Raw genomic sequence first — 12,056 nt, forward strand, 5'->3', positions numbered from 1 at the left:
AGAGCTGGCTGTACTTAAATGCATCTGTGGTGCTCATAGGTTGTCCAGAAAGGAAGTCTGATTTCAGTTTTTCACACAAGTAAAAAGTTGGCTTGGAAATTAAAAAAAAAAATGAACAAACAATGATTTATGCATCAGTCAGTAATATAAGTTGAAGAATGTATCACAGAAAAGTAAAATTGGCAGGAGGGTTCCTGCAGTTGTGATCTTAACAAATTGATATGGATCTGGTTTGGTTATTTATTATCTCTAATCCTAGTGGTCTACCAGGAAGGAAGGAAAATAATTACTAATGACAGATTTTAGTTAGCGTTAATTTATTGGTGGTGAGAGTAATTGTGTGTTCCAGGTGTTCATCAGTTTAGCAAGACAAMATTTAACTATCAAATGTTCCAATTATAATTTGATTAATTAAACATGATTAAGCTGTAGAGTTTAAAAACATGCAACTAATTATATATAATTACACTCATAGTGGCTTTATGGTATGCATCATACAAGATAGATGTGATATTCAAAGTGTTATGTATGATTTTGTAAATATGCTCTTTGTAAGAAACTCCCTTATCCTTATACATTAAAATATAAATATTGACAGCTTCTGTGATTTTAAAAGCCAGAAATCTACTGTTGGTAAGTGCAGTGAGATACTGAATTAACGAATCAGTTAAGAACCATAAAAAAGAAAGAGAGGAGAGTGGAATCTGCTTGGAATTTGCAAYTCAGTGGTCTGAGTCTTGCGTGGTTTGGCCAAAGGTGGTGGTTCTTTGCTACTTAAGTTCTTCTGTTTTTTGATGCTGTGTGATCAGTGTTTGTCGGGAGCTGCAGGTGGTTGGGTTGCCCTTAGGAGCAGCTTCCTGGAGGAAATTTGGTGAGGGCAAGGGGTGTGTCCTGGAACATGGTTTGCAAGGCTTTAGGAACATGGTTTGCAAGGCTTTAGGAACATGGTTTGCAAGGCTTTAGGAACATGGTTTGCAAGGCTTTAGGAACATGGTTTGCAAGGCTTTAGTTGTGGGTTTGCTGGGTCTTCCAGAGAGGGACAGGAATGGCCTTACAAAATGGCGGACGGGGCCAGACCACTCACAAGATGGCGGCCGGGGTCACAAGATGGAGGCTGGAGTCAGCCACTCACAAGATGGCGGCCGGGGTCACAAGATGGAGGCTGGAGTCAGCCACTCACAAGATGGCGGCCGAGGTCACACAAGATGGCGGCCGGGGGCCCAGCCACTCCCAAGATGGCAGCTAGTCTCAGACGCTCACTAGATAGCGGCCGGGGTCCAGCCGCTCACAGGATGGCGGCTGGGGTCACCCAAATGGCGACCAGGGCCAGCCACTCATAAGATGGCGGCTGGAGTCAGCTGCTAAAAGATGGCGGCGGGGTCAGCCGCAAGATGGCGGCCGAGGCGGCACAAGGTGGCGGCCAGGGGCTGTTGACCCACACAAGATGGCGGCCGGGGGGGCTGTTGGCCCACACGAAATGGCGGCCGGGGGYTGTTGGCCCACACAAGATGGCCCATGGAGGGCCGGGGCCCACAGGAGATGGCRGACGGGGCCCAGTAGCCGGATAGAAGCACATCTTTCCTTATTTGTCTCCGCTGTCCTGTGTGGGAGCTCTCAGGAATTTAGAGCACCTGCTGCTCAGACGGTGTTTTACATATGTCATGGGTACACAGATGAAGGGAATGAAGCCTCTTCTGTCCTTCCAGCCTTGACATTTGGATTTACGACCAAATTTCCATCCGGTTGGAAATCTGCAATAGTATCAGGCAACGACTTGAAATCCGTAGGAATACCACGCAACTCAGGTAAGAAACAATTTTTTTTCCTTAGTCGTCAGTGAGCATTACTCTAATCATTCACTCTTCAGGCTGGGCCTCACTCTTCCCCCTGGCCGGGCTTGGTTCCTGCTCTTTTTTTCCTACTGGTTGCTGGAGTAATAATTTCTGAAGGTCTGGAAATGGCATTTAAAAGTTTCATCTTTGTGTGCAATAAATTACAATGAAAATAAAGAGAATGAAAATAAAGTTTTATTCTTTGAATGCGGTTTTTATACTGCTCTCTAACTGGAAGGTTAAAAGAGCAGAATAATATTGACTAAGTGTCTGGYCTTTTCTTAAGGGCTCTTGAGAGTTAATCAGCTTGTGCCCTAAACGATGTTTGCTTTTTGGTTTAGAGGGGTGGGGGAAGGATTCACCTGGCTTTTCTGGCTTTGAGAGGATGGCAGGGCGGAGCAGGTTTGCCTGTGCCTTGATGGGATTAGGATGGACTGGGATGATGTTTTCTTTTTGTTTAATTGACCATTGCAGGTTGTGAACAGCCCATTAGCTAATGTATTTATGTGTCTTTAGGCTACTGCTGAGTGCTTGTCTCTTCATCTTGCGTTTGTTACGAAAAGCTTAAGGTAATTTGAGTGAGTTTGGGGAAAGCACAGCAAAAAGGCTGAGAGGTGGGTTTTCTTRTTGTGCTTATTAATATGGAGCTATAACTCGAAGGCTTTTTTCAAGAGCATTAAAATGCATTAACGGAACCTCAAAAGAAACAATTCTTAATTCCTATTACCTAAGCGCTCTATCACTGAAACTTTGTTCTTGAAAAATGAGCAGGGCAATACGACTCTTTATTGCCCCATGAGATGTAAGGATGGCTTGTTTGCATTCAGGTACAGTACTAGTTGTAGATGTTAGCAACATTAAGATTTTCTTTTTATGTTGATATGCTCACATAAGCGTGTGTATTGTAGCAGGATTAGTTGGTTTTCTTTTAGAGGGTTTTTCTCTGATAAAAACCCCACAGACAACTTCCCAGACAGCCACATTTTTCTCTATGCCTTTTAAAAATCCATCCAAGGAACCTGTTTATCTAATCTGGAATAAATTGATCCAGATGGAAGGGATCTTCCTGTCTGCCCTCGGGCTGCCACCTTCACAAGCAGCCTGCAATTATTTGTGGTTATAATTAATAAATATCCCAAAACGGGGGTTTGGTCTCTGCTTTCCACTATACCCTGATGGCATTAAATGAAGTGAGATTGTGATGGAATGGGGAGAAAAAGGAAGGTTTTAAAACAGGCTTGACCTTTGAGCTCCAGTTTGCTGCTTTGAGAAGGAAACCGCTGCTCTCGCCTCACCATGTTTTCCTCCCTATTCCAGGTTTGTGGCTTTGCCTGTTGAATGATGTGTGTGGCAGCTGGACTGGTGTTTTTAATCYTGCTCATTTCCAGTGTGCAGTCCCGTTTTCCTCCCAGGGAAGCTGTTGTCTGGTTTTATGGAGCTTTGGTGCTGAGGTGTGGATGCTGTTGCTCTCTGCTGTCTTGTGGGGGAGAGCTTTGCCTTCAGCTTGCTGGGACCAGCTTAGTGGTGGAGCAAGCTCAGGGTTATACTTGCCCAAAGCCTACTGAAAAGAAAAAGAAAGTACAGCAAAATGCATGAAAACCTTGGAGAAATGACTGAGGAAAGGGCTGAGTAAATAATGAAAGACAATTACTTGAGAACACAAAGTCAATGGCTGTAAAATGGGTGTTAATACACGAGCCGATTTGTGRAGACTTGCTCTTGCTTCCAGTATGTGGTTAATAAAAAAACAAGAAAAACCCAAAACCTTGAGAAGGTTTTTATTCGGTTGGTGATTATAACCAGGTTTGTTTGAGCAGAGAGAGAGAAGAAATAGAAAGAAAAAAAAAAAAATCAAAGCAGCTGCCCCGAGGCGCTGTTCCGGGTGTGTCAGGAGGAACAATGGACCTCGTACCACACCGCAGCCCTACACACTTAGATATTAAATTGTCTCCCCTGAAGCAATCAATGGATCACTTACATACATATTAGTGTGTATTTCCTGGTTCTTTTGAATTTTTAAAATTTATGTCTTTGCAGCAGGTGGTTTTGGGCCAGCATTTTGCTGCCTCTGGAAGAGGAGAACCGCRAGCAACACAGTGCAGCTCTCRGGGGTGCAGCAGGATAGATGACAGCCCTGCCAAAATTCGTGCCAGATTGGTGAGAGCAGAGAAAGAARTTGAGAAGTATACAGATGCTGTTAGTCATCAGGGTTTGCATRTTTGAATATGCACGATTTGCTCACCCAAGGGACAGCAAACACTACAAAGCCGGAGTTTTAACCTGGCAGGTCTGTCTGGGTTACATCCTCAGCGAGTTTGGTGGTATTTAATAGGTCTTGGGTGTATGAGTGAGAACAGGATGTGAGCTGCTCTTAAGCAAAGACAAAGCAGTTAAATACAAATTGTGGAAAGGACAGTCCTTACTGTTGCCTGGTTTGAGATGTTTTGTACCCAGGGGTGTGTAGCAGCTTTTGCTTGGAAATGGAAACACTAAATCACAGCGTGTTTTTGTGGGACCTGCAGGTGGCAGTAGGAGCTAAGTTTTACAGAAAAAAGGTTTTAATCTAGTGTCCTGCACTGTTGCTTGTCGTATGACATACTGGGATCTCTGTGAAAGCCTTCTCTTAAAACCAACACTCCACGTTTTTAAGGATTTGTCAGCTCCTTTCAGGTGTGGTGTTTTCAATAAGTAATGATACTTCCTGYTCTCTCTGGAATGCCCTGCACTGCTTTTAGTCAGGGGAAGGGGGGGTTCTGGTTGTTATTTCACAGCACTGGCACTGATCTATAGATGTTCACTGAGCTATGCTTTTATTTACTGTGTTCCAACTGGGTAAGTAACTTACGTGGTATATTATTAGTGACATATACCACAATCAAAATTGTGTCTATTTTTATTTAGGAAGTGGGTCAATTGCTCTAAGTTAACTGTGGTACTTGTGTTACACTGAAAGACCTTGAACAGATCGGAATGAACTTAAATAGAGGGCATTTTGGCAATCTCAGTTTGGTTTCTAGTCACTGAGAAGACTTTAATTCARTGATTACCAGAGAAATAATGAACAGACTGTTGTCCCTGTGCTGTATGTATTTTTGACTTAGTTATCTGTCATCAAGTGCTTTCTCCTTTAGGATATGCATTTATTTGTCTRGTTCAGTCAGGATAAAGACTGTATTTAGGTTAATTGCACAGCATGGAGAGCTTGAGAGAGACAAACACTCAAATAAAGGTGGGGTTGTGTGCTTCAGAGATCTCACTGTATAAACAGAAYGTGCCASTGTGCTCTGTGTATGCTGAGATCARCTGGCAGGRTATGTTATGTGCMTGAATATATATTAAGTTAGGTTATTGTGGCTTATCATCAATCTGGAAAAAACTTTCAGAGACACCTAAGATTGCTATTTCTAAGCTCTGAGGTGAGGCTTGTTACAGACAAAAATCAGTGTTTAAAAAGTACTAATTACTGTTAGTGATAAAGTTGTACCATAGTAAATGAAAACCCCGGAGAGACTCATGCTGATAAGGCAGGGTCAGTTCAAAATTTGCAGTAAATATTCTTGGTAGCATGTTTTCCAATTAAAAAGCAATAGCAAAGTACTTAGATGTATTGCTGGGAATTAAATACTTCKCTGGAGCTAATTGCTCTTACTGGTAGTTTTTCAGATGTACACTAGAAAGATAACAGATAGTTGGGGCTGTGAAGGACCTGTCCGTGTTTTGAGAGCCTCCCCTGGCACAGTGCACTGTGATGATGTTTTTTTGAGAGCCTCCCCTGGCACAGCGCACTGTGATGTTGTTTTTCCCCTTGTGTTTCATCCTTGGTGTGAGTGCTGATTACAAGCCATATTATCCGTGTGCTCACTCCTGGTTCAGGCAGGATTGTCAGGGAGTGTCTGCACAGGAGCCAGCGCTGTTGGAGAGCACGTCCCGGCTCCCGATGGGAAACAGCAGCRTGCACTGCGATGTACAATGGTATTAACCTATAAAAAAACGATTATTTAAGGCATGTAGGAAAGAGAGCACCTTATAAATTAAGCAAAGAACAAGATGCATTTTATTAACTGTTCCGTGTCATGGGAGCTCTTGGAGTGTGCATATAGTGTTTTACTGTCAATTTGCTGCTGTTGGGGAGGATCCTGGGGWGGGGTTTCAGAAGGGAGAAAGGTGTTCTGTGCATATGTTCAATCAGTTTAAAGAGAATTAACTCAAGCTGCCATCATGAGCCYTTCCTATTCCCTTTTCACAAACATTTGTCTGAATTTATTTGGCTGAATGACTGCTGAGAGCAAATGCCCAGCTTGTGTTGCCTGCCCTGAGAGCCAGACTTGAGTTGTGTGYGGGAATGTGCCCATACTTGTCAAATCGAGGGAGAGCTACAGTGCCCTGTGATTTACCTTGACAATTATAATCAAAGCTACAYAGCTCAAATGATGAATGTTTGATCTTCAGAGCTTATAATAAACCCAGAGAAGAAACACCCCAGAAGCTATTTCATTGAATAAATTTAAATAATGCATTAATTTTAGAAAATAATTGCATATGGGTAAATGGCTAAGTTAATCAAAGTATTAATTTGTTCAGCTCTTAAGGATATGTAAAAACTTAAATAATGTGTAAATATCATATTTGGCATATGCAAACTTACTACCAAATATGATTTTGATGTAGTACACACAACTGATGAGAGACTATACAAATACATTTTAATGATGGTTGATGAGGGGCCAATAATTCCCAAGGTTTGGGAATGGTGTAGGAAATTGCACAACTCCAGGTTTGGTGCATCAGTTAATGCATATTTCCCTCAAGACCAGGCTTGGGGTGTTGACTCCCAGTACACACCATGCACGGAGATGTGCTGGTGACATTCAGCCTTTGGCAAAGCTTGTTGCCTGTAGTGAGTGAAATGCAAGGTGCTTCTGTAGCACGTGAAGGTCTGTTGGCMGAGGTTGAGGGCTGGCACCAGGCTCTGGTGGCCTTTGCTGTAGCTTGGCCACCCCTCACAGCCCATCAGGGTATGCAGATCACTGCAGATCTACTGAGCAAACAGAATGCTTGTGTCATGCCTGCACAAGTGACAGCACACAAAGTGAGTATTTAAAGTGGAAGCTAATGCGCCTCTGGTCCTACTGTGCCTGCTTTGTGTACATGATATATTCACGGGGTGAAGTACTGTGTTCTTTCCTAAACTGACAGGAGATTTTCATTAYTTACAATGTACCAGTCTTGATCTGATTTAGTTATTTCTATCCTGGCATGTGGCAGTGGCGTGGTGTATTAACAGTCTCACAGCAGTCTTAAGTAGGCTCAATGAAATTAATGTGRGTATTAGTCAAATACTGGCTGACAATTTTCTTAGGCTGTGCTCTGACAAGAGTTGTGGTGGGGAAATTATGATTTTCTTTTGTTATTTCATTTCACTTAATACTGATGTGGGGGACGATATATATGGTGGTTATTTTTTAGAGTAGATTCTTTATCCTGACTCAGTCAGGGACTGGAGTCTGGTATTTGTATTAAATATTGTATCAAGTGATTTGCAGTAGCTGTGGGGTTTAGTGGGATGAGAGCTATTTGTTTTTACTCAGAAACCTGTGGTTCTTTTTGTTAGAGCTTTGGACTGCTTTTATGCTCCATTTTCACAGGAGAAATGCAAATGCTGCTGAAAATTATATTTTGATTACAGACAAAGATGCAAAAAAAGCATTACAGAAGAAGTTAGGTTTCCCTGCTTTTTGCTAGATTTATTTTGAAGTATAGAAATCATGTTCCATTGCCCTCCTGCTGAGGAAGTAGCACACAGAAGCTTGGATGAGAAGTACAACCTTGCAGTCGCTATTGTCCTGGGCTTTAGTGGTCCAGGGTGGTCCTGTCCTGTGCCCTCTGCTCCACATGAAGCTGGTTACTGCCCTGGCTTGCCTGGCTTTCTTCACCCATCAAAGCTTCTGAAATGCACATCCTTTGGATTTCACTGTCACCAGGTAATYTGATCAATGTCACAGATTGCTGCCAGAATTCAAGTGGACCCTTGAAGGTGACATAGGAGATGTATTACATTAAGGGCTGACCTCCTTCACCTTAGGTTATTTCCTTGCTCGTGCAGAACAGCTATTTTATTCTGTCCTGCATCTCCTGAAGAAGAGCAAGGAGGAGTAATCAGAGCATTTTGTGGAGGAAAAAAGGTCCTCTTCAGCCTGTTGAAAGATATGCAAACTGCATGTCACCTTGGCTTATAAATTATCACCAGAAAACTWCTTTAGTTCTGTTTTTCTTGTTATCTGGTGGATTAGAAACAGAAAACAGCACATTTAATGTTATACACTTAAGTGTGCTGACATTTATCTATTTAGCCATGTTTACTAGAGTAATTGCAAGTCAGATTAGGTGTGATGCTTGCTGACCTTTAAAGAAGAGCCCAAAACAAAAGGCAGAACAAGGTTTACAAATGCTATGCTGAACAAACCCTCAGCTACCTGGTCATGATCTCAGTATTTATTCATATAAGGAAAGTAGAAGACTTGATGGACAAATGGCATTCTGGTATGTCCCAGTAAAAATTTCAGATGAAGCGAATTGGAAAGAAAAAATCCCAGTGCAATTTTCTTCTGGGATAACTAGGGGGAAAAAAGCAATCCACCAATTACAAATACAGAATAATCAGTGATTGCAGCAAAATTAGGATTCCCTTGGTATTTTTCAATTGTAACTCAGCTGATAAACCTTGATTAGCTTAAATACAAGTTTGTTATTTAAATGTGAAAATAACTTATGGTAGCACAGGATAGAAATTGGAACTCAAAATATTCATATTGGCTATTTATCCTGGTTGCCTCCATGGAAGCAATTAATTTGAACACCTGAATATTTTTATTATTTCCAAGTTACACCTCTCAGACTGAAGAAATTCCCCCATAGTGGCACTGCAGGCATTCCCTGTTGAAGTTCCATGGAAACCCAACATTCCTTACCCTGCCTAGTGGCTGCCCCAGCCCCTTCCTGGTATGAGCAAAAATTCTCTTCCCGTCACAGAGAACTGCAACTGGGCACCCTTTCAGTCCCAGTTTGGGACAGCCTGTGGGTGAGTGAGAAACCTGGGAATTTGGGCAGCTGGAAAAAACTGCTGCTGCCTTTAAGTCAGGCTGAAGCCAGGGACTGCCACAGTGGGGTGGCAATGCTGTTCCAAAGTAGAAAAATTTGCCCAGGTGTCAGCATTGCCACAAGTGATCTCCTGCATGTCTCCTTGTCAGCTGATTTAGTTGTGGAGATTGGCTGGCTTGGTTTTGTGTCCCCTGAGCATCCATATGTATGAGAGACAGATCTTATTAATTTTCCTCCATCAARTGCAGTCTTCTCAGCATGGATCCTCTGTGTGTGTGTTCCCTTTGGAATGCTTTAATAGCATGGGCACAAAAGAAAACATTTTGGCTGAGTGACAGAACTATCATACAGGTTTTAACCTTAATATTACTTTTAGACTGTTTTCCCCACACCACCTGTGGTGGGCTGTAATTTCTTCCTCCCTTTTACCAGGAACTCTGGAACTGCTCTGTCACTGATTTCACTGCTGTCATTTCTCTCTCAGAAGACAAACTAAAGCTGATTCTCCTTTGGATGAGGGTCAGCTTCTGTCCCACCCTTGCCTATGCAAAACTGTATGTGCTCACCCCAGTGTTGTACAGACTCTCCTCTGTGACCAGGTGCAATTCCATGGTGCTATTGAATGTATTCTGAAACCTGTGCCTGTTTTGCTCTTCCAGGGACTCATTCTGAAATTCCCATTGAGGCTTATTCGAGGAAGGACAGTGTGCTGACTGGCAGTAGCCAAATATCTGAGTTACAGATTTCGGGGTCTCTTCTCTTTTGTCAAGTAGGATCCTCATGTTTCTCAAAAATGCTTCATAATAAACAATTACTTTGGGTTGCTTGAGAACTCTACTTTTTGAATTACTGTTTGACAAAAAAGTAGGTTCAGTGGTGCCCATTTGTAGTAGCTTGCAATAGATTTTGAAAAGTAGCTCTTGCTTGGCATTTATGTTTTGTTGCTTATTCYGGGTGTGCTGTTTATAGTCCAAACACCCACAGATGAAGATTATGGGCATTGCAGTAACAAAGCCTAGTATTTACATCCCSTATCCTGTGCCACCCTGGAGGCTGATCCCTGTGTTCCTTTGTTTCTTTTCATTTGTTCCCTGATAGAAAGGAAAATGCTYCTGGCTTGTCACCTTGGGTTTACATTTCAGAAGTCCTGCATGCTTTTCTCAAGATGGGCAGAATAGGGGGGCAGGCACCACGTCATGTCTGCAGGACCTCTGTTCTGAGGCAGACACTGGATTAAAGTATTTCACACAAATTTAGAGGCACATGCAGAGAGGRAGAGCGGATCAATGTTTGATTATGCAAATAGTCTTCCAGGCTTTAATATTAAAGTGGCATAAAGCTGTCATAAGAGCTGTGCTGGGGCAGGCTGTGAGTGAGCTGCTGAGCCTGGGTGCTGCGTTAGCAGAGGGGACACCGTGCATGTGGGTGCAGGGGGTCAGGGTCTGCCTGGCAGCTCCTGGCCTTGCTGGAGAGCTGCCCAGAGGGCTGAGCTGTCCCCAGCTCCCGCTCACAAAGGCAGAGATGGAGTTTCTGGGTGAAATCTCGGTTTATGCATCTGGCTATAATATATATATATAGCTTTGTACCGTGTTGTTATTTAGAGCTGTCTCAGTGTTGGTTCAGGCTGTGCRTGGCTCACCTGATGTGGGTGTATGAAGACACTCGGCTCTGGTGCTCTCCTGGTAGCTGTGGTATGGTGACTTGCATGGTGAGGGCTGTGACGTGAGAGTACTGCACTCTGACAAGCCAGTGCTTGGTCAGCCTTTTGTCTTTGAGGAGCTCATTTAATTGTGCTGGACTTGATGAGTTTACGTGGGACTGCAGCTATGAAATTTCCTCTTGGCAGTGCTTTGGCAGGAGGGTAGCAGTCAGCTCCCTTCTTGTGGGGCTTCCCTGCAGTTTGTCCATGGAGGTACTAAGCCCTCTGGAAGATGCAGATATGGATGCACAATTGTTACAATGATGTAAGAAAACTGCACTCAGTTCCCAAACTTGGCATGCTTTAAAACTTTATTTCTCTTATCTCTTTAATATGGTACCTTTTCTGTTTTCATTCAAATCTTCATGGCACCGTTCATACTTCTGTTCATTTTATCCCTTTGTTTTGGTATCCCTGTGTCTCGCCAAATTGCTGCTGAGCCCCAGGAATTGCRTTACAAAGAAATTTTAAGGAAGCACGTGTTTATTTTTCTATTTAATCTCTCCTTTTTTTCCATCAGGGAGTCCCCCCAGGCCTTGGTGCTTTTGCCCAGTGCAGTGGCAAGGCACACAGTTAATGTGGCTGATGTGTTTCTCATAAAAACGGTGGTGTGGAAACTGTGTACATCTCCCTTTCCTGCACTGATTTGTGGGACCTTTTCTGATTTTGTTGTTTCCACTGCTTCATTTTTATAGCCTGCTGGATCCTCATGTRGGGGAGCAGAATTGCTCATCTGTGAGATCTTCTGGGGGACATGGCAGAGAGGGTGCATTTCTGATACCCCGCTTGCCTGGTGGTTGTGTTCAGCCTGACTCTTGCCTTGCGCTGTTAASATAATGGACGAGGAAGAGGAATATTGCCTGCTGCTGTGTTAGATTAGGTAATGATTTTCTAGTTCTCACAAGCTGTATCAGGTTTGTTTTGGTGCCCACACAGTGCTGTGATTCGCTATCAAAAGAGTCTTCAATTATGTGAAGAGTAAGGTATGAGCAGCAGAGCTACTGCTGAGCATGGTTTTACATTGCCTCTATTGAATATTCATTGTAATCAAAGATCACAACTTTGTTTTCTGGAGTTAAAATATTTTTTTTGGTAGCTTAGACAATTCCAGCCTGTACAATATGTATTGATACAAATATCCAATAGCTCTGTTACTCTAAAGCCATGTTTTTTTAGGCAGTGGGCAGAGGAGATGAAAACACAAAACGTGGTATTTTGGGTACCATAACAGGCGCTTCAAAACATTCATTCTTATTCTTTGCCAATTCTTAGTACAGAAGTTTTTGCTGTTAATACAGTTCAGAGCCAGAAGATGAGAGACAGCATTCCTATACACAACTGAGATAACTGAGTTTAATTACCATCCACCACGTTTCTGAGTTACCCATCTGAAGTATTTATTGTGGGAAGAGCTGTCATGAGGTACG

This window comes from Malurus melanocephalus, unplaced genomic scaffold (assembly GCF_030028575.1).
Source record: "Malurus melanocephalus ecotype Western Australia unplaced genomic scaffold, MMel_1.1 scaffold_91, whole genome shotgun sequence".
Lineage (NCBI taxonomy): Eukaryota > Metazoa > Chordata > Aves > Passeriformes > Maluridae > Malurus > Malurus melanocephalus.